Source organism: Ranitomeya imitator, chromosome 1 (genome assembly GCF_032444005.1).
Source record: "Ranitomeya imitator isolate aRanImi1 chromosome 1, aRanImi1.pri, whole genome shotgun sequence".
NCBI classification, from domain to species: Eukaryota; Metazoa; Chordata; class Amphibia; order Anura; family Dendrobatidae; genus Ranitomeya; species Ranitomeya imitator.
The window spans coordinates 315,937,996-315,964,799 of NC_091282.1; the positions used below are offsets into that span (position 1 = coordinate 315,937,996).

At 44.1% G+C, this 26,804-nt stretch overlaps 1 protein-coding gene across 1 annotated transcript in view; it reads left to right on the forward strand.

Annotated features, from left to right (window-relative positions):
- TTC28 (tetratricopeptide repeat domain 28) overlaps positions 1–26,804 on the forward strand; it is a 667,947-nt gene that overhangs the window by 480,869 nt on the left and 160,274 nt on the right. The window lies entirely within an intron of this gene.

Genomic DNA, 26,804 nt, shown 5'->3' on the forward strand with positions numbered 1-26,804 from the left:
CGCTAGGGGGTGTAGCACGCATGAGGGGGCTGCACATTAAACAGTGCACTGTAATTCAGTTGTAGGATTTTGTCAGCTTTGACCGCTCTATCCCCCTGATACGGCTTTCAGTGCAAGTCAATTAGTGGAGACATTTTGCAGCTACAGAGGATCTGCACTCTATAAAATGCAAATGTTATTATTATGAAATTGTTCTTTATCGCAACTATTATGAGAGTTCTGCATAACTCACCATGGAACTTAATTGGCTTCTTTGAGCAGATCTAATTATCCATAGAACAGCAATCTGTTCTGCTCCCTCATATTTTACATCTCAACGGGTAAGGACCTTCTCTCCCTTCTCAGTGACTGGTGAATCTCTACCATTTGTGCCTGGTGCACTCTAGATGCTTCATTACAATACATAGAGACTATCTGCAAGATAATATCATTCTTGTATTTATCACGTTACTATTTCACACTTGTGCCTTAGGGCTTTCGTCCCTGGATCCCAAATACAAAGTCCATAAAATACAATAGGTGTAGACTTTACATCCATTTATTTATCTGAGATTCTTACAAAGACATAGCTTACAGTTGTATTATAATGATGAAAAAATATATCGTGGAGCCATGATAGCCAAGAAAAATCTGTGTGCATTAAATACTTTAATGTAAAAAAAGACAAAGCATATTCTAAGGGCTCATACTCACTTGCGTGAAATACGGCCGAGTCTCGCATGTTAAAACCCGGCTCTGCCCCCAGCACTCCAGAGCGGAGCGTGCGGCTGCATAGCAATACATGGAGCTGCACGCTTGGCTCCCAATTGCCGGCGGCACAAGCGAGTATAAGCCCTAAGAGTGATATCTTTATTGGCCAAAATCCTGATGAAGAGGCCTCTGTGATCGGAAAGCTTGAAATTATATTTTTTCTAGATAGCCATTAAAGGTATCACTCCTAGAATACTTTAACTTTTGATTATTTTGACATTAATGTATTTGCATAGATGCCAGTAGCAATTCTTTTAGAGAAAGATTTGGCAAAACACTTGAAACTATTTTATAAATATACAGTGTGATCTACAACAGCTGCAGACATCCAACCAAAGAGAACACGGCATCGTCCTTCAGAAACCCTGTACATGATGGACGTGGCTGACATGCAACCTCTGTTTGGCCGCGTTCACACTTAATGTTAAATGCTGCCTTTTTCTGCTGCTTTTTTATCTGCATATTTTCTGTAGGCGTCCACACTAAAATATGCAATAACATTCTTCTCTGATTATTGCGTTTTTGCTGCGTTTTCCCCTTCAGTTGATGTGCTTTTACTGCAGGTTTGAAGAAACTTGCATTTTTAGTATAGGAAACCTTTGATTCTGCACCAAAAATAGTAGAGTTCAACAGCATGTTTAAAGGGAATCTGTCATGTAAAAATATGCTATAAACCTGCAGATATGAGATTAAAGGGACACTGTCACCTGAATTTGGAGGGAACAATCTTCATCCATAGAGGCGGGGTTTTCGGGTGTTTGATTCACCCTTTCCTTACCCGCTGGCTGCAATATTGGATTGAAGTTCATTCTCTGTCCTCCGTAGTACATGCCTGCACAAGGCAATCTTGCCTTGTGCAGGCGTGTACTATGGAGGACAGAGAATGAACTTCAATCCAATATTGCAGCCAGCATGCAGCCAGCGGGTAAGGAAAGGGTGAATCAAAAACCCCCAAACCCCGCCTCCATGGCTGAAGATTGTTCCCTCCAAATCCAGGTGACAGTGTCCCTTTAATCTGCAGGTTAGCAGCATTGTGAAGCTGCCCAGCACCTGCACTGAGAGCCCCGCTGCCAGGAGGAAATGAACGTTATTCCTCTCAGCAACCTTGGGCTCTCAGTCATAGGGGAGGGCTGGCTCCAGTCACCGCTCACTGCGGCTGTAACCACTCTGATGGTGAGCAGGCTGTCAGTCAGCGCCGTGGCGGGGTTAGGACTGGCCGCACCCCTATGTCTCTAAGCCCGAGGCTGCGGGTGGATATACAATTAATTTCCTCCCAGATGCCTGAATTTCAGTGAAGCGACCGTACAGCTTCAGAATGCTATTAAAATGCAGATTAACCCCATATCTGCAGGTAAAAAAAGCATGACAGATTCCCTTTAACCCCTTCCCGACCTTTGACGCATACGCTGCGTCATGAAAGTCGGTGCCATTCCGACCCATGACGCAGCATATGCGTCATGGAAAGATCGCGTCCCTGCAGGCCGGGTGAAAGGGTTAACTCCCATTTCACCCGATCTGCAGGGACAGGGGGAGTGGTAGTTTAGCCCAGGGGGGGTGGCTTCACCCCCTCGTGGCTACGATCGCTCTGATTGGCTGTTGAAAGTGAAACTGCCAATCAGAGCGATTTGTAATATTTCACCTAAAAAACTGGTGAAATATTACAATCCAGCCATGGCCGATGCTGCAATATCATCGGCCATGGCTGGAAACACTTATGTGCACCCACCCCACCCCTCCGATCGCCCCCCCAGCCCCCCGATCTGTGGTCCGCTCCCCTCCGTCCTGTGCTCCGCTCCCCCGTCCTCCTGTCCGCTTCCCCGTGCACCAATCACACCCCCTGTGCTGCAATCAAACCCCCCCGCACTCCGATCCCCCCCCGCACACAGCGACCCCCCCCCCCGTGCTCCGATCCACCACCCCCGCACAGCGATCCCTCACCCCGTGCTCCAATCCTTCCCCGTGCTCCAATCCTCCCTCCCGTGTTCCGATCCACCCCCCCCATGATCCGATCCACCCCCCCGTGCTCCGACGCCCCCCCCGTGCCCTGATCTCCCCCCCCTTATACTTACCTGGCCGCCCGAGGTCCGTCCGTCTTCTTTCCTGGGCGCCGCCATCTTCCAAAATGGCGGGCGCATGTGCAGTGCGCCCGCCGAATCTGCCGGCCGTCAGATTCGTTCCAGAGTGAATTTTGATCACTGAGATATATCCTATCTCAGTGATCAAAATAAAAAAAATAGTAAATGACCCCCCCCTTTGTCACCCCCATAGATAGGGACAATAAAAAAAATAAAGAATTTTTTTTTTTTCACTAAGGTTGGGGTAAGAACTAGGGTTAGGGTTAGGGGTAGGGTTAGGGGTAGGGTTAGGGTTAGGGGTAGGGTTAGGGGTAGGGGTAGGGTTAGGGCTAGGGTTAGGGGTAGGGGTAGGGTTAGGGCTAGGGTTAGGGTTAGGGTTAGGGGTAGGGTTAGGGCTAGGGTTAGGGTTTCGGTATGTGCACACGTATTCTGGTCCTATGCGGATTTTTCCGCAGCGGATTTGAAAAATCCACAGTGCTAAACCGCTGCCGATTTATCGTGGATTTACCGCGGTTTTTCTGCGCATTTCACTGCGGTTTTACAACTGCGATTTTCTATTGGAGCAGTTCTAAAACCGCTGCGGAATCCGCAGAAAGAAGTGACATGCTGCGGAATGTAAACCGCTGCGTTTCCGTGCAGTTTTTCCGCAGCATGTGTACAGCGATTTTTGGTTCCCATAGGTTCACATTGAACTGTACACTCATGGGAAACTGCTGCGGATCCGCAGCGTTTTCCGCAGCGTGTGCACATACCTTTAGAATTAGGCTATGTGCACACGGTGCGGATTGGCCGCTGCGGATTCGCAGCAGTGTTCCATCGGGTTTACAGTACCATGTAAACATATGGAAAACCAAATCCGCTGTGCCCATGGTGCAGAAAATACCGCGCGGGAACGCTGCGTTGTATTTTCCGCAGCATGCCAATTCTTTGTGCGGATTCCGCAGCGTTTTACACCTGTTCCTCAATAGGAATCCACAGGTGAAATCCGCACAAAAAACACTGGAAATCCACGGTAAATCCACAGGTAAAACGCAGTGCCTTTTACCCGCGGATTTTTCAAAAATGATGCTGAAAAATCTCATACGAATCCGCAACGTTGGCACATAGCCTTAGAGTTGGGTTGGAATTAGGGTTGTGGTTAGGGTTAGGGGTGTGTTGGGGTTAGGGTTGTGGTTAGGGGTGTGTTGGGGTTAGGGTTGTGATTAGGGTTACGGCTACAGTTGGGATAAGGGTTAGGGGTGTGTTGGAGGTAGAATTGAGGGGTTTCCACTGTTTAGGCACTTCAGGGGGTCTCCAAACGCAACATGGCGCCACCATTGATTCCAGCCAATCTTGTATTCAAAAATTCAAATGGTGCTCCCTCACTTCCGAACCCCGACGTGTGCCCAAACAGTGGTTTACCCCCACATATGGGGTACCAGCATACTCAGGACAAACTGCGCAACAATTATTGGGGTCCAATTTCTCCTGTTACCCTTGAGAAAATAAAAAATTGCTTGCTAAAACATCATTTTTGAGGAAAGAAAAATGATTTTTTATTTTCACGGCTCTGCGTTGTAAACGTCTGTGAAGCACTTGGGGGTTCAAAGTGCTCACCACATATCTAGATAAGTTCCTTGGGGGGTCTAGTTTCCAAAATGGGGTCACTTGTGGGGGGTTTCTACTGTTTAGGCACACCAGGGGCTCTGCAAACGCAACGTGACGCCCGCAGACCATTCCATCAAAGTCTGCATTTCAAAAGTCACTACTTCCCTTCTGAGCCCCCACGTGTGCCCAAACAGTGGTTTACCCCCACACATGGGGCATCAGCGTACTCAGGAGAAACTGGACAACAACTTTTGCGGTCCAATTTCTCCTGTAACCCTTGGGAAAATAAAAAATTCTGGGCTAAAAAATTATTTTTGAGGAAAGAAAACGTATTTATTATTTTCACGGCTCTGCGTTATAAACTTCTGTAAAGCACTTGGGGGTTGAAAGTGCTCACCACACATCTAGATAAGTTCCTTTGGGGGTCTAGTTTCCAAAATGGGGTCACTTGTGGGGGGTTTCTACTGTTTAGGCACACCAGGGGCTCTGCAAACGCAATGTGACGCCCGCAGACCATTCCATCAAAGTCTGCATTTCAAAAGTCACTACTTCCCTTCTGAGCCCCCACGTGTGCCCAAACAGTGGTTTACCCCCACACATGGGGTATCAGCGTACTCAGGAGAAACTGGACAACAACTTTTGTGGTCCAATTTCTCCTGTAACCCTTGGGAAAATAAAAAATTCTGGGCTAAAAAATTATTTTTGAGGAAAGAAAACGTATTTATTATTTTCACTGCTCTGTGTTATGAACTTCTGTGAAGCACTTGGGGGTTCAAAGTGCTCACCTCACATCTAGATAAGTTCCTTTCGGGGTCTAGTTTCCAAAATGGGGTCACTTGTGGGGGGTTTCTACTGTTTAGCCACATCAGGGGCTCTGCAAACGCAACGTGACGCCCGCAGAGCATTCCATCAAAGTCTGCATTTCAAAACGTCACTACTTCACTTCCGAGCCCCAGCATGTGCCTAAACAGTGGTTTACCCCCACATATGGGGTATCAGCGTACTCAGGAGAAACTGGACAACAACTTTTGGGGTCAAATTTCTCCTGTTACCCTTGGGAAAATAAAAAATTGCGGGCTAAAATTCATTTTTGAGAAAATAATTTTTTTTTTTTATTTTCATGGCTCTGCGTTATAAACTTCTGTGAAGCACTTGAGGGTTCAAAGTGCTCACTACACATCTAGATTAGTTCCTTTGGGGGTCTAGTTTCCAAAATGGGGTAATTTGTGGGGGATCTCCAATGTTTAGGCACACAGGGGCTCTCCAAACGCGACATGGTGTCCGCTAATGATTGGAGATAATTTTCCATTTAAAAAGCCAAATGGCGTGCCTTCCCTTCTGAGCCCTGCCGTGCGCCCAAACAGTGGTTTACCCCCACATATGGGGTATCTGCATACTCAGGACAAACTGGACAACAACATTTGTGGTCCAATTTCTCCTATTACCATTGGCAAAATAGGAAATTCCAGGCTAAAAAATCATTTTTGAGAAAAGAAAAATTATTTTTTATTTTCATGGCTCTGCATTATAAACTTCTGTGAAGCACCTGGGGGTTTAAAGTGCTCAGTATGCATCTAGATAAGTTCCTTGGGGGGTCTAGTTTCCAAAATGGGGTCACTTGTGGGGGAGCTCCATTGCATAGGCACACAGGGGCTCTCCAAATGCGACATGGTGTCCGCTAACAATTGGAGCTAATTTTCCATTCAAAAAGTTAAAAGGCGCGCCTTCCCTTCCGAGCCCTGCCGTGTGCCCAAACAGTGGTTTACCCCCACATATGAGGTATCGGCGTACTCGGGAGAAATTGCTCAACAAATTTTAGGATCCATTTTATCCTATTGCCCATGTGAAAATGAAAAAATTGAGGCGAAAATAAATTTTTTGTGAAAAAAAAGTACTTTTTCATTTTTACGGATCAATTTGTGAAGCACCTGAGGGTTTAAAGTGCTCACTAGGCATCTAGATAAGTTCCTTGGGGGGTCCAGTTTCCAAAATGGGGTCACTTGTGGGGGAGCTCCAATGTTTAAGCACACAGGGTCTCTCCAAACGCGACATGGTGTCCGCTATCGATGGAGATAATTTTTCATTCAAAAAGTCAAATGGCGCTCCTTCCCTTCCGAGCCTTACCATGTGCCCAAACAGTGGTTTACCCCCACATGTGAAGTATCGGTGTACTCAGGAGAAATTGCCAAACAAATTTTAGGATCCATTTTATCCTGTTGTCCATGTGAAAATGAAAAAATTGAGGCTAAAAGAATTTTTTTGTGAAAAAAAAGTACTTTTTCATTTTTACGGATCAATTTGTGAAGCACTTGGGGGTTTAAAGGGCTCACTATGCATCTAGATAAGTTCCTTGGGGCGTCTAGTTTCCAAAATGGGGTCACTTGTGGGGGAGCTCCAATTTTTAGGCACACGGGGGCTCTCCAAATGTGACATGGTGTCCGCTAAAGAGTGCAGCCAATTTTTCATTCAAAAAGTCAAATGGCGCTCCTTCCCTTCCAAGCCCTGCCGTGCGCCCAAACAGTGGTTTACCCCCACATATGAGGTATCAGCGTACTCAGGACAAATTGGACAACAACGTACGTGGTTCAGTTTCTCCTTTTACCATTGGGAAAATAAAAAAATTGTTGCTGAAAAATCATTTTTGTGACTAAAAAGCTAAATGTTCATTTTTTCCTTCCATGTTGCTTCTGCTGCTGTGAAGCACCTGAAGGGTTAATAAACTTCTTGAATGTGGTTTTGTGCACCTTGAGGGGTGCAGTTTTTAGAATGGTGTCACTTTTGGGTATTTTCAGCCATATAGACCCCTCAAACTGACTTCAAATGTGAGGTGGTCCCTAAAAAAAATGGTTTTGTAAATTTCGTTGTAAAAATGAGAAATCGCTGGTCAAATTTTAACCCTTATAACTTCCTAGCAAAAAAAAATTTTGTTTCCAAAATTGTGCTGATGTAAAGTAGACGTGTGGGAAATGTTATTTATTAACTATTTTGTGTCACATAACTCTCTGGTTTAACAGAATAAAAATTCAAAATGTGAAAATTGCGAAATTTTCAAAATTTTCGCCAAATTTCCGTTTTTATCACAAATAAACACAGAATTTATTGACCTAAATTTACCACTAACATGAAGCCCAATATGTCACGAAAAAACAATCTCAGAACCGCTAGGATCCATTGAAGCGTTCCTGAGTTATTACCTCATGAAGGGACACTGGTCAGAATTGCAAAAAACAGCAAGGTCTTTAAGGTCAAAATAGGCTGGGTCATGAAGGGGTTAAGTGCACCGCAGAAATTAGTTTTCATGAAATCTCATCCACTTTACTGCCCAAAAAACGCACAGGAAAAGCTGCAGTAATTACGCTACGTGTGAACATGGTCTAACTACGGTAATTACATGTCTTTTGAGGAATCACCAAAAAGTCTTAATACCCTGATGATAATTACATAGTATAGACTCGTCCTCAGTGTTCAACTTTGTAGCTTTCTCCCTTTGTTTTAGTAATCCATTAATCTATTGACATCAAACAAATAACCCTTTTCATATTTATTTTGGCATAATTTTATGTTGCACATGGATAAACTTTATACTTACAGGACCCCAGTTTTATTCTAGTATTTAATCATCATGTATAACCTTAGATCTTTAAGATCTTAGCTCATATATATATATATACAGTGGGGCAAAAAAGTATTTAGTCAGTCAGCAATAGTGCAAGTTCCACCATTTAAAAAGATGAGAGGCGTCTGTAATTTACATCATAGGTAGACCTCAACTATGAGAGACAAACTGAGAAAAAAAAATCCAGAAAATCACATTGTCTGTTTTTTTAACAATTTATTTGCATATTATGGTGGAAAATAAGTATTTGGTCAGAAACAAACAATCAAGATTTCTGGCTCTCACAGACCTGTAACTTCTTCTTTAAGAGTCTCCTCTTTCCTCCACTCATTACCTGTAGTAATGGCATCTGTTTAAACTTGTTATCAGTATAAAAAGACACCTGTGCACACCCTCAAACAGTCTGGCTCCAAACTCCATTATGGTGAAGACCAAAGAGCTGTCAAAGGACACCAGAAACAAAATTGTAGCCCTGAACCAGGCTGGGAAGACTGAATCTGCAATAGCCAACCAGCTTGGAGTGAAGAAATCAACAGTGGGAGCAATAATTAGAAAATGGAAGACATACAAGACCACTGATAATCTCCCTCGATCTGGGGCTCCACGCAAAATCCCACCCCGTGGGGTCAGAATGATCACAAGAACGGTGAGCAAAAATCCCAGAACCACGCGGGGGGACCTAGTGAATGAACTGCAGAGAGCTGGGACCAATGTAACAAGGCCTACCATAAGTAACACACTACGCCACCATGGACTCAGATCATGCAGTGCCAGACGTGTCCCACTGCTTAAGCCAGTACATGTCCGGGCCCGTCTGAAGTTTGCTAGAGGGCATTTGGATGATCCAGAGGAGTTTTGGGAGAATTTCCTATGGTCTGATGAAACCAAACTGGAACTGTTTGGTAGAAACACAACTTGTCGTGTTTGGAGGAAAAAGAATACTGAGTTGCATCCATCAAACACCATACCTACTGTAAAGCATGGTGATGGAAACATCATGCTTTGGGGCTGTTTCTCTGCAAAGGGGCCAGGACGACTGATCCGGGTACATGAAAGAATGAATGGGGCCATGTATCGTGAGATTTTGAGTGCAAACCTCCTTCCATCAGCAAGGGCATTGAAGATGAAACGTGGCTGGGTCTTTCAACATGACAATGATCCAAAGCACACCGCCAGGGCAACGAAAGAGTGGCTTCGTAAGAAGCATTTCAAGGTCCTGGAGTGGCCTAGCCAGTCTCCAGATCTCAACCCTATAGAAAACCTTTGGAGGGAGTTGAAAGTCCGTGTTGCCAAGCGAAAAGCCAAAAACATCACTGCTCTAGAGGAGATCTGCATGGAGGAATGGGCCAACATACCAACAACAGTGTGTGGCAACCTTGTGAAGACTTACAGAAAACGTTTGACCTCTGTCATTGCCAACAAAGGATATATTACAAAGTATTGAGATGAAATTTTGTTTCTGACCAAATACTTATTTTCCACCATATTATGCAAATAAATTGTTAAAAAAACAGACAATGTGATTTTCTGGATTTTTTTTTCTCAGTTTGTCTCCCATAGTTGAGGTCTACCTATGATGTAAATTACAGACGCCTCTCATCTTTTTAAGTGGTGGAACTTGCACTATTGCTGACTGACTAAATACTTTTTTGCCCCACTGTATATATATATATACTGAAAACGCATGAGCTGATGTTCTATGATGTCAGTAAGAAAGCAAAATTTTATATATATATATATATATATATATATATATATATATATATATATATATATATATATATATATATATAATTCCTGACTGTATGCTCTGTGGATGGCTGATGTTCTGTGATGTTAGTAAGAAAAAAATATATATATGTATGTACAGAAAACACAAGACTTTTGTAAGCTCTGTGGATGGCTGATGTTCTATAATATGTTAATAAGAGAACACTATTTTTACCTTGACGATATCAGCTAATAAAAATGACACCCTTAGAATATCAATTAGCATTGCCAGTTCTGAAGCTGCCTGCCTAATGATAATGGCCTTTTCACTAATGAATTACTACAAGGTGTATTGTAATGTGTTTCATAGAAATTATTTTTTTTCTGTCCACGCACATACAAATAGAAAGGAATTTAGCGTATAATGATTGTATTGAACTAGTGATTATGGGCCGGGGCACTAGATGATAACTCGAGGCTGCTTTCTCTTATGATCAGTTTAATAGGTCTTATAAGTCATCATGCAAATATTATACTATCTTATACGTATTAGGGAATTAGGCGTCTTGCACTGAGTTTTCAGCAATTATCTGGCTATCTATTGTGGTCCATATGAGATGGAGCACTCAGTTGTGTGTTCTTTGAGAGATCATTCGTTTAGCAGTGATTCAGACATTTGCCGTTTGGGTGTATGTGGGAGAACTCTGGGCTATTAACTTTCATGAGTGGAACCTGTTATAGGAGGCGTTTTAATAGGTGATATCTAAAAACCCGTGCAGAATCTTCAATCAGACAAATTAGCAGCCATATTTTTTCTTAAGCATCAGTTGCTTAAAACTGTGAGTACTGGGATGTGGATACTGGCAGGTCTTCTACATTGCGTTACAGAGGAGATCTGAGCAGATCATGCCGAGGTTATAATCAGTTCTACTGAAACTAATTACGGCACATTCATCCTTATTGATATTTTAAATACAGAAAGTATATTGGGATATTGTATATATTTTCATTAGAGAAAGAATAACATTTGCAGGAACCAGAATAACCTTCTAGTCAGTTAGTACTGACTATCCGTTTTTGCTGGTTGCGGGTTATTTGTGTGTGTCTTTTTACGTACATGTTATATACACTGTGTGCAGAATTATTAGGCACGTTGTATTTTAGATGATTATTTTTATTATTGATCAACAACTATGTTCTCAATCAACCCAAAAGACTCATAAATATCAAAGGTTAATATTTTTGGAAGTTGGATTGTTTTTTTTTTTTAGATTTGGCTATCTTAGGAGGATATCTGTTTGTGCAGGTAACTATTACTGTGTAGAATTATTAGGCAACGTAATAAAAACCAATACTATTCCCATCTCACTTGTTTATTTTCACCAGGTAAACCAATATAACTGCACAAAATTTAGAAATAAACATTTCTGACATGCAAAAACAAAACCCAAAAATTAGTGACCAATATAGCCACCTTTCTTTATGATGACACTCAACAGCCTTCTATCCATAGATTCTGTCAGTTGCTTCATCTGTTTAATATCAACATTGCGTGCAGCAGCCACCACAGCCTCCCAGACACTGTTCCGAGAGGTGGACTGTTTTCACTCCCTGTAGATCTCACATTTTATGAGGGACCACAGGTTCTCTATGGGGTTCAGATCAGGTGAACAAGAGGGCCATGTCATTATTTTTTGTCCTTTGAGACCTTTACTGGCCAGCCACGCTGTGGAGTAGTTGGAGGCATCTGATTGAGCATTGTCCTGCATGAAAATCATGTTTTTCTTGAAAGATACTGACTTCTTCCTGTACCACTGCTTGAAGAAGTTGTCTTCCCGAAACTGGCAGTAGGTCTGGGAGTTGAGCTTCACTCCATTCTCAACCTGAAAAGGTCCCACAAGTTCATCTTTGATGATGCCAGCCCATACCTGTACCCCACCTCCACCTTGCTGGCGTCTGAGTCAGAGTGGAGCTCTCTGCCCTTTACTGATCCAGCCTCTGGCCCACCCATCTGGCCCATCAAGAGTCACTCTCATTTCATCAGTCCATAAAACCTTTGAAAAGTCAGTCTTAAGATATTTCTTGGCCCAGTCTTGACATTTTATCTTATGTTTCTTGTTCAAAGGTGGTCGTTTTTCAGCCGTCCTTACCTTGGTCATGTCCCTGAGTATTGCACACCTTGTGCTTTTTGTTACTCTAGTAACGTTGCAGCTCTGAAATATGGCAAAACTGGTGGCAAATGGCAGCTTGGCAGCTTCATGCTTGATTTTCCTCAGTTCATGGGCAGTTATTTTGCACCTTTTTTGCCCAACACGCTTCTTGCGATCCTGTTGGCTATTTGCTATGAAAACCCTTGTTTGTTCAGTGATCACGCTTCAAAAGTTTGGCAATTTCAAGACTGCTGCTTCCCTCTGCAAGACATCTCACAATTTTGGACTTTTCAGAGCCCGTCAAATCTCTCTTTTGACCCATTTTGCCAAAGGAAAGGAAGTTGCCTAATAATTAAGCACACCTTATATAGGGTTTTTATGTCATTAGACAACACCCCTCCTCATTACAGAGATGCACATCACCTGATTTACCTAATTGGTGGTTGGCTCTCAAGCCTGAACAGCTTGGAGTAGGACAACATGTATAAAAAGTATCATATGATCAAAATACAACTTGACTTATAATTCTGTACCGCAGTGCCACCCTTCTTGGGCAGCATGTGTAAGTACATATGTAATCTAAAAATTTGTATCTACATGGATTTGCATGGAATCCGAAGGAAAAATAACAATGAAATTCAAGGCACTGTAACAAATACTTAGGCCCCATATTTCACTCACGCTCAGAGCTGTTTTATGGTGAAGAGGAAGAGACCTAAGGCTAGGGCTGCACTGTAGCATGAGTATGTATTGCTTGACATTAAGATCAGAGTGTTGCATTGTATCTTATTTAGTGATTAATAAGGGGGTCGCTTTGCATCATGCTGCAAACGTTGCGTACTACAGACTTGAATGCAGACATTATGGCTGGGGCTATGTGGCAAAATGTGTGGCGTGATATTGAGATTGCGACGTACCTTCTAATAATTACTTATGGGCACCTACCATCTGCAACACGCAAGTATGACTAGGGCTATTTGGCAAGATGTGTGGCGTGATATTGAGATTGCGACATACCTTCTAATAATTACTTATGGGCACCTACCGTCTGCAACTTCCAAGTATGGCTAGGGCTATGTGGCAAAATGTGTGGTGTAATATTGAGATCGTGACATAGCTTCCAATAATTTATTATGGGCACCTACCGTCTGCAACACGCAAGTATGGCTAGGGCTATGTGGCAAGATATTGAGATTGCGGAGTAGCTTCCAATAATTACTTATGGGCACGCAACCGTGACTGAGTCACAAATGTCTCCAAAAGTGTATAATTTTCTGTCTCTGGTCACAAGGTGATTTTGGTTGTGCGACTTGTTAGAGAATTTCTGCTGCGAAACACGTTACGGAGCCCTAACCTAGTTACATAAAACCCTTTGTCAACTTTACCTATGCATGTATGTAATAAAAAGTCATGTAAAATGTGTCGGAAGATAAAATCAGTGAGGACTGTGAGCGTGGACATTCACCAATCTCTAGGGTCTATGGACGCATAGATATTTTTTATCTTTGAGTTTTGATTGTGGAGCTGTAATTTGCACAGGATAATCCATTAATTGAGAGACTTTTGATTGACAGCTGTCTCGTGTATCTTTAAACAATATTGTTTACAAAGGCACTTAATTTTACCATAAAGTAATATATTTGCCTTGTCCAAATAAGTCTACAAGTGATCTAAGTACATTCTGAATGGTAAATTAGATGGAGACAGTAAGTTTCCTGTTACCCAGCTGCACTGAGGGCTGGGAATAGTCTCCGCAGACCTTTGTCTTAGCTCTTCTACTCTGCCAAGCCGATATGGGAGCAACAATTGTACTTGCCATTCTTTGGGATAAATCAGTACCGTGTTGATTCAATTACAGTATCTGGACGTCATCTGGCAAACATCTGCTGTTTATGTCCGTGCAGACTCCATTTTTCTGATGAATCTTACAACTAGATTAGCTGGAAGAGAGCCAGGTGTCGCGGGAGGCTCCTATCTCCTGCAGTTTCATCATTATGTGAACATCTTCATGAAGATATTTCACACATAATTATTTAATCACTTAATTTGTAGAGAAATGATAAGTGCTGTTATCACTCGTTTCCTTATGAAAACCTTCAGTTAACACACACTGTGCAATCACCCATTAATATCCCGCTTCCTTTACATAAAGCAAATTTATCATCAAGTGGCCGCACGCTGTATTAAGTCACGAATCAGATCAAAAGCGGAAAAACTTTATATTTTACGTTTTTTTTCTTTTATTTTGAACAGCAATTAGATAATTGGCACTGGAGAAACTGTGATAGGCAGAAATTTGCAAGAGGAAATGTGTGGGTTGCGTGTCTATACAAAGTCATAGGTTTACATGCACCTAAAAAATGACAATTTTTTACAATTCTTGACATTTAGTCTTAGTACACACTCCTTCCCTTACGTCAGTTGGTATCACTTCCAACGTTCAAGAATGTGAAATGTTGGAATGATACTACTGTATAGACAATTATTTATTTCTGCCATTGCTTCTATTATCACTTTCCAAGTGGCTCAGAAGTATTTGATAGCATTGCCTTTATATTTTCTTCCTTGAGTCACACGTTTCAGGCAACCTTATAGAAGCTTCTCTCAAATCGGTTGTTGTAAATTGGGCTCATTCCTCCTGACAGAGCTCGTGTGACTGAGCCAGGTTTGTAGGCCTATTGATGTCAGGGATTACTAATGGTCACTCCATTAACTTCACTTTTTTGTCCTTAAGCCATTTTGCCACAACTCTGAAAGTATGCTTGGTGTTCAGTTGCATGGAGTGCATCTTCAAGGAGTTTGTATGTTCTCCCCATGTTTGTGTGGGTTTACTCCGAGTTCTCCGGTTTCTTCCCACATTCCAAAGACATACTGATAGTGAATGTAGATTGTGATCCCCAATGGAGACAGTGTCAATAATGTCTGTAAAGCACTGCTGAATTAGTGGCGCTATATAAGTGAGTAAAATAAATTAATAATTTTCCTTACTTTTAACCTAAGGGTTTGTTCACATGTGGTGTTTTTACTGCATATTTTACGCAGCACAATAAAATGAATTGGTGAAAAAGATGCAAGTAAAAACACAAATACGACAAAAACGTGTCTATTATACGCATCACTTTTCCTACCGCCACTCTGGGTTTTGGTGCAGAAATAAAATATTTGCAAAAATATGTGAGCCTGTGAATATGTAAACTGATAACTTTATCTATTGCACTCCTGTGCCAGTGATATGGTGGGCAGACATTTCCTGCCAGGAGCAGAAACCAATGGGTACAGAGTAAGCATTGGCACAGTAGCAGCCTATCGAGCATGCCATCATTTTGTTTGCTAAATTCTTTTTTTTTACAAAATCAGATGTGAAAAAACCTCCATGTTCCTCTGTACTATAATAATACAGTGAGGCGCCATGCACCAATTTAGATACAAGTTGGTGGCCTAGATGTAAAAGTAGGGAACAAATCCTCGACAAACCTTTGTACTTCTTGTCAGTGACAAATCCATGGGTGCCCCTGGTTGTTGGGCTCTTGTTGGGTGTTACGCCCACAGGGCATGGGGAAATATAGTGGACTCACTAGACCACTGATGGAGCAGTGGCAGCTGTATACCCGGTACACAAGAGACAGGAGAATGGCTTCAAAAGGCAAAGGTATTTAATAAAATGAAGTTTTAAACAAACAGAAAGAGGTGCCTGAGAGAAGAACCCTCTGGACCACAACACTGAACCACGTAGTGGAGCACCGGGCAAGGTGTACCCCTATACAGGGATTCCCCTGTCACAACACCAGATGGCCTAAATGCCGCAGTACCCGGACCAGAGGGACGACCCGTACAGACCATATAAACAAGACGGTGGAATTCAAGCTCTATCAGTGAAGAGGATCCTGGAAGCTCTGTGTAGTTTCGGAAAGGCTGATCCAGCCGGCAGCAATATCAGGATAGTTCTGCGAGGAGCAGCTCAGTCAGCCTGGAGTGGAAACCGGGGAGTCCAGAAGGATCCAGAATAGGGAACTGCCAGTGGAGGATACTGAGGAGACAGAGGGATTAGAAAACCAAAAGTAAACTACACTTTGCAGAGCAGAGCACAGCAGAGTGTGGACTGAGCAGAGGGCCATAAACAATAGAATGAACACATTGTCCAGGCACCTCCCATAATGGGAGGATGCCTTTTATGCACAGAGCATCATAGCACAGAGAGCCTTAATAGAGAACAGGTGCTCTGCTGTTTTAAGTATGTGCAGGAAGCGGGGCGCGCCTCCTAAGAGCATTTCCAGGAGACCTGCCAAGAGGATGCAGGTTCTTAGCAGAGAAAGGAGCCGCTGATCGTCTGGAGCCACGGACAGGGTGAGTAGTACCAGTGGAGCTGTGTGAAAGGTGCCGGTCTCCCTTCACAGCAGAGACCGAACCTGCAGCTGAGGGCATGATATTGGGTTAGGCACAGACCTCACAATCTTGACATTTATACAGAGGTGATCTGAAGGGAGACATGCTACTTTGACCCTCACCGGTTCCTGAAATGAAGTGGGAGCAGCTCTACAAAGTGTTGTGCCAAAGTCACATGCTGTCACCTCCACGCCGTTGCCTATTCCCAGTGATATACAATCAATGTCTGCCATGAGACAACCCATTTACAGCCAAATGAGCTCACAGGCTTTATGCTGTGCATTTGGTTATAGACTTCACACAGGAGGATAGCGTTAACCTCCTGTATTCCATTCAGTGGTGGTAATTCATATCATATATTTTTCTGCATAAAGGATTACTCCTTTTCTCATTGCCTGGTGGATTTTCAGAGAGATCCTATTGTTTCTGCAGTATAAATATTCTCATCATAGACAGATAAATGCTTCAGATTGTTAAAAAGAATTGTTTCTTTCTGCCTTGAGCAGAAGCTGCGCTTCACTTTAATCGTGAGGTGGATTTGCAGAGCACAGAACCATTTTAGCGACTGTACATCATCATTTTTTCTACCCTCGTTACCTGATTTTTAAGTGCATGGCTTGGTAAATGCTTTAAAATGCAGTACGGCATCCAGAGAACCAAGATTTATATCAACCGCAGGCTCTGCTTCTACTTTCTGACTATTTTCAAGCGCATAAATTTCTTCTTTTTTGATAGGTAGTTCAGATTTATATCCGTGAACAGTCTATTTCTAAAGCTTCTATCTCTGTTCTCTGCTTTCACTGCTCAAAGCTGGACAAGAAATGTCTATGCAAACACGACATGTTATGTGTCGGTCAGCAGTGTGGTCTCTGATGGAAACCTCTGCTCTGTGCTGTACAATGTCTAGCAGCTTCTGCATGTATATAAAAGTGCAGCAGCACACTGTGGGTACCAAGATATATGGAAGCACTGAGTAAATCACGTACATACTGTGTTAATAATGTACACAGTGTACTTATTCGTGTGTGCCCTCCAGCCATGACGAGGCATACTTTTCTTTGCTGGTCCCAAACCTTTTCCATTAGACATGCCTTTCCTCATCAAAACCTACAAATTTACAGGCCCGGTATGATTCAGCACTAATGAAAAACAGCCTAAGGCCACGTTCAGTATTTGGTCAGTTTTTTACCTCAGTATTTGTAAGCCAAAACCAGGAGTGGGTGATAAATACAGAAGTGGTGCATATGTTTCTATTACATTTTTCCTCTGATTGTTCCACTCCTGGTTTTGGCTTACAAATACTGAGGTAAAATAGTGGCTAAATACCTAACGTGCACGTGGCCTAAATTACCGTAGGTTACTTACGTTTTTTTTCATTGTGTTTTGGAGTTCATTTTTTTTCATGCATTTTTATCATGTTTTTGACACTGTGGTATTTGTCCCTTGTTGGTGTGTCATGTTTTAAATAAAGCTTGTACTGTATGTGTTTGATAATCCCTGGAGTTTTGCCTTGAAAATGTATTATTGGTACAGTCTCGTGCGGATTACATGCATTTAGTGGAAATGCGCTAAAAAAAGTATACTTTTTTTTACCTGAATGAGTAAAAAGGACATGGACTGGATAAAAGAAGAGTGCATGGTAGTGAGGATCACAACATTTTATTATTAACCCCCCAACAAAAACTTATTCACAAAACAGATAAAGATATACATGATAAAAAAAACATTTAAAAAGCCAGAAAGACTTGTATATACGAGTAACTTGTATCCATGTAAGGAAAAAAAACACCCCTCATCCAATGTACACGATTGAGGTAACCTCCCAAAATAATATATTAATATGAAAAGACTGGAAAGAGATTGCAATGGACTAATTAAATAAAGGCAATTCCATGTGATGTTCCCAAGTGTAAATAACTAACTAAAAAAATGATCAAAACATGACCTTGATGAAACCTTAGTAGTAGTACATATGTAGATCCAATATATCCAAATGCACTAGAAGATTCCAGAGTAAACAGTAAAAAAAATGACTCTCACAGTAATACAAACTGGAACCTGTATATAGCAGCCTTCTTTTGTCTAGTCTATGTTCACACCAAGTGTGTAGTTGGTGATCTTATTATAATAATGACCTCAGTTTTTCTCAATCTAATGATTAAAAAAGGAAGCACAGTGTGTGAGAGATTTCTATCCCCTTAACGACTGCCGAAACGTCTTTTAGCGGCGGCAGTTAAAGGTACTTATTCCTCAGCACTGCTTTTTAATGGCGCTGAGAAATAAGGTTATAGCGCCCCCAGAGTCGAAAATTCTCTGGAGTCTCGGCTACGGGGAAGCTGAGACCCTAAAGAACATGATTTGGGTAGTTTTTTACCAACCCTAATGTTGCTATCACCGTTATTCACGGAATAACGGCGACCGCAACAAAAAGTCAGATTTCCCATTTAATTTCTCTCTCCTCTGATATGATCCACATCAGAGGAGACAGAAATGGGGTCCCCCGCGCCCCCCACAGTACCTTTGGAGTCCCTGGACCCTGCTGCATCCCCTGCTCCTGTTCCCCGGCCTTCGGCATCTTCTTCCAGGTAGAAAATGGCAGGCGCATGCGCAGTGCGCCCGCCGAGATCTGCTGGCCGGCACCCGGCAACAATAGGATTGCTTCATTTTGATCACTGTGATAGACCCTTTCATTTATTTAGTTATCTCCTTTATTTAGTTAGGTAAAAATACTAAAATTAAAAATTTTATTTATGTATTTATTTCCATTTTTGCATTGAGGTTGGGGCTAGGGTTATGGTTAGGGTTGTGCTAGGGTTAGGGTTGGGTTATGGTTAGGGTTGGGGCTAGGGTTATCATTGGGCTACAGTTAGGATAGGGTTAGGGTTGGGCTAGGGTTAGGGTTGGGCTGGGATTAGGGTTGGGGCTAGGGTTAGGGTTGGGCTGGGATTAGGGTTGGGGCTAGGGTTAGGGTTGCAGTTAGGTTTGTGTTCGGGTTAAGGTTGTGGATAGGGTTGTGATTACGGTTGGGGTTGGGATTAGGATTAGGAGTACATTGGGGTTAGGGTTGTGGTTAGGGTTATGGTTAGGTTTGGGATTAGGGTTAGGGGTTGTGACGGGGTGTACGGCAGAGCAAGAAGGGACAACAGGCCGAGGGATGATTCAACAGATTTATTATCAAGAATGCTGGAACAACACATGCAGGTAGATCTACAGAGTCCACAATTAGTCCAAGGGATCATATTCGGGGACACCTCCCGATAATCCTTGTGCCAGGTAACAAAGCAATAGTCCACAATTAGTCCAAGGGATCACAAAAACAATCCCACGAATGACGAGATATGTCCTCAGCTCAAGTCTCGCCCCGTTCGCTTCCGCAGTCACAGCTGGACGTGGGGTCTTGCCTCAGCTAAGAATCCCCACTCCTTCTCCTTCAAGGATCAACTCACATCTGATCTCAAAATAAGAATGGATTGTCTGAGCTCCTGGGATCCGCCCATGAAGGGGGGTAGGGGTCACACCTTCTATTCAATGGTTGGGTCCACCAGAAGATTCTAGACTGGTGGGCTCCGCGTAGTCTATGTAGTATGTACATTTGACTAGCCACCTGCTGTGAGGAAGAATGGCTATTCTTTCACTAGTGGTGTTGACAAAGCTTAATTACATTATAGCTTAGGGCTGCAAGTATTGGGGAAAGGAGACATATTGTTACAGGTGAACTCCCCGCACAAGAAAATACATAAATTACAGCTAATAGAAACCAGAGAACAGTTACATACATCAAATGGCATATTATTCAAATACAGGACAGGGCAAAAGTACATATCATGACAGGGGTGTGTTGGGGTTAAGGTTGGAGTTAGAATTGTAGGGTTCCCACCACTGATTCCAGACAATTTTGTGTTCAAAAAGTCAAACTGTGCTCCCTCCCTACTGAGCCCTGTCATGCGCCCAGACAGTGGCTTTCCCCCACATACGGGGTATCGGAGTACTGAGGAGAAATTGCACAACAAATGTTGTGGTCCATTTTCTCCTGCTACCCCTGTGAAAATAAAAAAAATTGGTTCCAAAGCAAAATTTTTGTGAAAAAAGTTAAATGTTAATTTTTCCTTCCATACTGCTTTAGTTCTCATGAAGCACCTGAAGGTTTATAAACTTCTTGAATGTGGTTTTGCTCACCTTGAGGGGTGCAGTTTTTAGAATGGTGTCACTTTTGGGTATTTTCGGTTATATTGACCCCCCCAAACTCACTTCAATGTGAGATGTGACAAGCTGCTGTAATGACTCACAATCCAGAAATGTCAGTGGCTGGATGAAAATGCAGGAGTCTGTCTGGATCCCAGAAACTCACTCAGCTTTTATGCCCACACACTGATTATAAGCAAACAAGTCACAGGCCAGGATGTTACCTTTATCAGCCATTCAAACCCATTTGATTCAACTTCTGTGCATGTTATCAGGCCAAAATCAATAACCAGGGTATGTGAACTTTTGATCAGGGTCATTTGGATGTTTTGGGTTGTCATTATGATTTAAAAAGAGAAAAAAACAGAAGTTTGCCAATAAATGGCTTCACTCAACCACTAACCATGAGTGGAGAACAAGTTTTGGTGTTATCAGTCATATTCTCTGAAAAAAGGCCAAGAAAGCAAAAATTCTGCCAGGTTATGTAAACTTTTGAGCACAACTGTACATGCTGTAAAAAAGTAAAATGTGCTAGCTGGGTTTGCAGTGTCAGAACTTATGGGCACATCTATATTTGCCTGTAACTTTATAGAAACATTATCCTTACTCAAATTCCTTCACGTTCTTTCCTAAGGAGACATATTATACATTTTAACTTTTAATCCTGCTAAGTACCGTTTTTAACTTTAGCCCCACATCTAAAATTTTTTACATTAGCCCTGTTTATAGTTTAGTTCCCCAAATTACTGACCTTTTAGTAGTTTTTGCGTTTCTGATTTTTGCTCCCCGGCTTCCCAGAGCCATAACTTTTTTATTTTTCCGTCAATATGGCCATGTGAGGGCTTGTTTTTTGCAGTACGAGTTGTACTTGTGAACAACACTGTTGGTTTTACCATATAGTGGAGCGCCCCCAGACACAGGGCCACGCGTTTCGGTACCGGGCCTCTCTGGTTCGGTTCTGAGGCTGTCACGGTGGCTAGACCCGGTCCGCGACCCTGCTAAGGGGCGTCCAATGAAAGTAGAAAAGCAGTCTGTCAGGGGTTCGTGACGCCACCTGTGGTGTTCGGTCAAGGTGACAGACGCTGCTATGGGGTCCACTGGGGTGATGGAATGGCAGCTGGATGGTATACCTTCCCACAGGTGAAGTATGTCCCTAGGGCTTCCCAGTAAGGTGGATGGTGATGGTGTGAGGTACAGTCAATAATGAGGACACAAGGTTGCAGTCTCTTTACCTCTTTACTGTAGGCTTCAGGATCCTCAATCCAGAGTACGTTTAACAGGGCTCTCAGAGACCGGCCGGTCCGATGGGCACATCCAGAGTTTCCCTCGCAGATGGAAATCGTTGCCTACCAATAGCGCCTGTGTGTTGTAGTCCTATCCTGCTGAGCATTCGGAATAGTCCTCACAACTGCTGTTCTCGTTCGTTCGTTCTCTACAGCTCTCTCTCTCGTTCTTTGGTTCCAGATGTTACTAGTTTCTAACGTCCCTCAGATATGTTATGGCTAGGACACCACCCGTATGACGGGAAGGCTTGGAGGTCTTCCGGGACCCTAGAGACGCCCCTCTCCCAATGTTGCCCCCTATGTCTTCGTATGTGTAGTAAGGTAGACAGCCAACCTATGACTAACTGTCCAGCGGAGTTTGAAGTAAGGCCTGAAGTCAGTTACTCCTTCGGTGTTCCGGCCACCGACTACGCGCCTCAGTAAGATGTTGCCTCTCTCTCTCGGCACGACTCTTACTGGCTCTCCTTTATGCTTGATCTCGTTTCCACGTTTCCACAATATCCTTCCCTTCGTGTCTCTTTCTTAGGATACTGCCGCAGGGAGTGCAGGCGCGGTTCCGTTACGTTCTGTTCTGTTCGCTAGGCACCTGCCAGGTTCCCACGCCTGACAGGGGCCTCCCTGTGCCTTCTCCCTGCAACACCCCCTGCCACGGGATGTTGCCTGGTTCCAACCCAGTCAGCTTCTGACTAACTTCCTCCCCAGCCCCTAGTTTTACCAGTGTGAGGAGTGGCCCAATAAATAAAGCCTTTTTCTCCCCTAGTGGCCGGAGTGTGAAGTGTAATATGTTCTGGTGATACCTGGTCAGGAGAACTCCTTAGTGCCATCAGACGTACCGCTACTCCCCTTAGCGGCAGAGTGCCATACTGCAACGACCAGGTCTCTGGGTTGCTGCACTCCCCCCCCCACCCCCCCCCCCCCGGTTAAATCCAGCACTTCTGGACTGGGAAGAAGAACAACAATATAATACAGCAAAAGACATACAATTTTTTGGAATGCTTAGAACAAGTAAATAGAAAAGGTGCTTCCCTTTATGGGAGGTAAGGACACTTGAACGTTACAAACAAAAACAAGATTAAATATTTTTAAATAACATTTTTGACTATAAATAACTCTCAGTACCCAGCCGGGTATTCTACTAAGTGCAAACTCTGAACAATATGTTATCTTTTCCTTTAAGGGTGTACACGCTGAACGCACTAAAGGCCTACCATAAAATGCTATATAACTCAACTTCTCTTTCCGTTCCAACTTCACCAATGCAGGACCGCCTAGCTCCTTAGCTGGGCCTACTGCCATTGTGCCGACCATCTTTCTACATCTCTCAGGAGGACTATCTCTCTAACCCCTACGGGTTCACTTCAAGCTTTCCTGTCCTCAATCTTTACTAACATTATCAAACTTTCTAAATTTTAACATTATTAACGTTCAACTTTTATTAGAGTCATCATGTAATCATTCCCTTTAAGAGGGACCCAAGTCTCTAGTGCAGATTCTCTCTCTGTCTGCCAGTCCACCGAAAGCAAGACCTTCTGCGTCATATCTGGAAGCATCATCTTCGCAAAGTCTTCTCTCGCTTGTAAAACCAGTAGGGAGCACCTTTAAGAAGGTGCAAACTATATACAGAAACAGTTTTGAATCATTCACCGTCCATGATCCGAAAGTCTTTTAAACAATGATGAACTTTGTGCAAAAGTAGAAAAGAAATAGAAAACATTAGGGATCCCGGGTAAACAAAGGGATCCCTAGGAGTTAACCCTGGGCGGGTTTATAGTAGCAGCAACAGCAGGAAACAGTTAACTATATACATTTCGGTTCTCCGAGGTTTATTTCTGTAAAGGTTGTGGTCTTACCTCCCAGACCCCTCCTCTCCGTTGAACACGGGTGGGGTCCACAGTTGCCTGCGGGGCCTGGTCAGCCCGTCGATCCGCAGCGGGGACCTCATCATCCGGGATCTAAGCTGCGACCTGGAGGACTGCGCACCGCTGAACGCCCCTGGCCGTCCAGCCGGCCCCCCTCGACCATCGGGTATAAGTTACCGCATCTCCAGGTCTCAAGTCGCGATCCTCGACCGTCCCCCAACACGGCTCCACCTCGCTCCGATTAACACGGACCTGCAGGGGCTCTCCAATCTCCTGGATGACCCCCCTCTCCTCCTTGGGGTTGTAGAAGACCACCACTCCCCAGTGCGACGGCAAGACTTCCACTTTCTCCGTGAGGTCGACTATGATCGCGGGTCGGGGTTGCTTCCTCCGGGCCGCCACCAGGCGCCGCTGATGCTCCGTCACCGTCAAGATCTTCAGATCCGACCCCTGCGGTACACAATCCCCTGACTGGGTTCGGGGGTCCGCCGCGGCCGGGACGGGCAAAGGAGGAGACATGGGCAACAGGCGAATCTCCGTCGGGTGGCCCAATCGGGAGCTCACACGAGCTTGGGCCTTCAGGCAGCATGCCAGATACCGGGCCTCGGCTGCGGCCATTCCTCCGTCGGGCATCCATCCGCCGGGTTTTCCCTCAGGCTGCTCCGCGACGGGAAACCTCTGCAGCTGTGGTGACTCTGAGATCACTGCAGGGGATGCGGGTCTATGCCTGGCCGGGTCATCGCCATGCGGTGGTCTGGACGCCGCCATCTTTGTCTCCTCCTCTGGATCTTCTTCCCGGGCTCTTTTTCGAGGGCGGTCCCGTCTCCATTGTCTCCACCCTCAATGGAGGATGAGAAGGCGGATCTCCGCCGCTGACGGACATGCCCTCAGGATACAGCAATGTTTAGACTGGGCGGCCTTTATCTTTCACGCTCTCCAGCTTACTTACGCCCACTTCCACGCCCTTCTTCTTCTCCTGCGCTCCTCGTGGCGCTACAATGGCGGCGGGAATCTCGCGGCAATTGCAGTACACAGTCTTTGCAATAAATCACAGTCCAACACGTTTCAATCACAGTCCCAAGGCACACATGACCCAATTCTTCAGGCTTAAGTACGATCCTGTTCGTGACGCCAAGTTGGAGCGCCCCCGGACACAGGGCCACGCGTTTCGGTACCGGGCCTCTCTGGTTCGGTTCTGAGGCTGTGACGGTGGCTAGACCCGGTCCGCGACCCTGCTAAGGGGCGTCCAATGAAAGTAGAAAAGCAGTATGTCAGGGGTTCGTGACGCCACCTGTGGTGTTCGGTCAAGGTGACCGACGCTGCTATGGGGTCCACTGGGGTGATGAAATGGCAGCTAGATGGTATACCTTCCCACAGGTGAATTATGTCCCCAGGGCTTCCCAGTAAGGTGGATGGTGATGGTGTGAGGTACAGTCAATAATGGGGACACAAGGTTGCAGTCTCTTTACCTCTTTACTGTAGGCTTCAGGATCCTCAATCCAGTGTACGTTTATCAGGGCTCTCAGAGACCGGCCGGTCCGATGGGCACATCCAGAGTTTCCCACGCAGATGGAAATCGTTGCCTACCAATAGCGCCTGTGTGTTGTAGTCCTATCCTGCTGAGCATTCGGAATAGTCCTCACAACTGCTGTTCTCGTTTGTTCGTTCTCTACAGCTCTCTCTCTCGTTCTTTGGTTCCAGATGTTACTAGTTTCTAACGTCCCCCAGATATGTTATGGCTAGGACGCCACCCGTATGACGGGAAGGCTTGGAGGTCTTCCGGGACCCTAGAGACCCCCCTCTCCCAATGTTGCCCCCTATGTCTTCGTATGTGTAGTAAGGTAGACAGCCAACCTATGACTAACTGTCCAGCGGAGTTTGAAGTAAGGCCTGAAGTCAGTTACTCCTACGGTGTTCCGGCCACCGACTACGCGCCTCAGTAAGATGTTGCCTCTCTCTCTCTCGGCACGACTCTTACTGGCTCTCCTTTGTACTTGATCTCGTTTGCACGTTTCCACAATATCCTTCCCTTCGTGTCTCTTTCTTAGGATACCGCCGCAGGGAGTGCAGGCGCGGTTCCGTTACGTTCTGTTCTGTTCGCTAGGCACCTGCCAGGCTCCCACACCTGAGAGGGGCCCCCCTGTGCCTTCTCCCTGCAACACCCCCTGCAACGGGATGTTGCCTGGTTCCAACCCAGTCAGCTTCTGACTAACTTCCTCTCCAGCCCCTAGTTTTACCAGTGTGAGGAGTGGCCCAATAAATAAAGCCTTTTTCTCCCCCTAGTGGCCGGAGTGTGAAGTGTAATGTGTTCTGGTGATACCTGGTCAGGAGAACTCCTTAGTGCCATCAGATGTACCACTACTCCCCTTAGCGGCAGAGTGCCATACTGCAACGACCAGGTCTCTGGGGCGCTGCACTTGTACTGCAAAATGGTAAAAAACTTCCAAGTGCGGTGAAATTGCAAAAAATGTGCAATTCCACAACTTTTTTTTCTTTTTACCATGTTCACCAAATGCTAAAACTGACCTGCTATTATGAGTCTCCAGGTCATTGCTTGTTCACAGACACCAAACATGTCTAGGTTCTGTTTTATTTAAGTGGTGAAAAAACAAGTTTGTTAAAAAGAAAAGGTGCCATTTTCCAAGACCCCATTTGCAGGATCTGGGGCTGGGTGAGGGCTTATTTTTTGTGAGCCGAGCTGATGTTTTTAATGATACCATTTTGGTGTGGATACAATCTTTTGATCGCCTGTTTTTGCATTTTAATGCAAACTTGCAGCGACCAAAAAAACGTAATTCTGTCATTTTGATTTGTTTTTCGCTACGCCAATTACCAATTGGATTAATTTTTTTTATACAGTGCCTTGCGAAAGTATTTGGCTCCTTGGAACTTTTCAACCTTTTCCCACGTATCATGCTTCAAACATAAAGATACCAAATGTACATTTTTGGTGAAGAATCAACACCAAGTGGAACACAATTGTGAAGTTGAACAAAATTTATTGGTTATTTTAAATTTAAAAACTGAAAAGTGGGGCGTGCAATATTATTTGGCCCCTTTACTTTCAGTGCAGCAAACTCACTCCAGAAGTTCATTGTGGATCTCTGAATGATCCAACGTTGTCCTAAATGCATAATGATGATAAATGTAATCCACCTGTGTGTAATCAAGTCTCCATATGAATGCACCTGCTCTCTGATAGTCTCAGG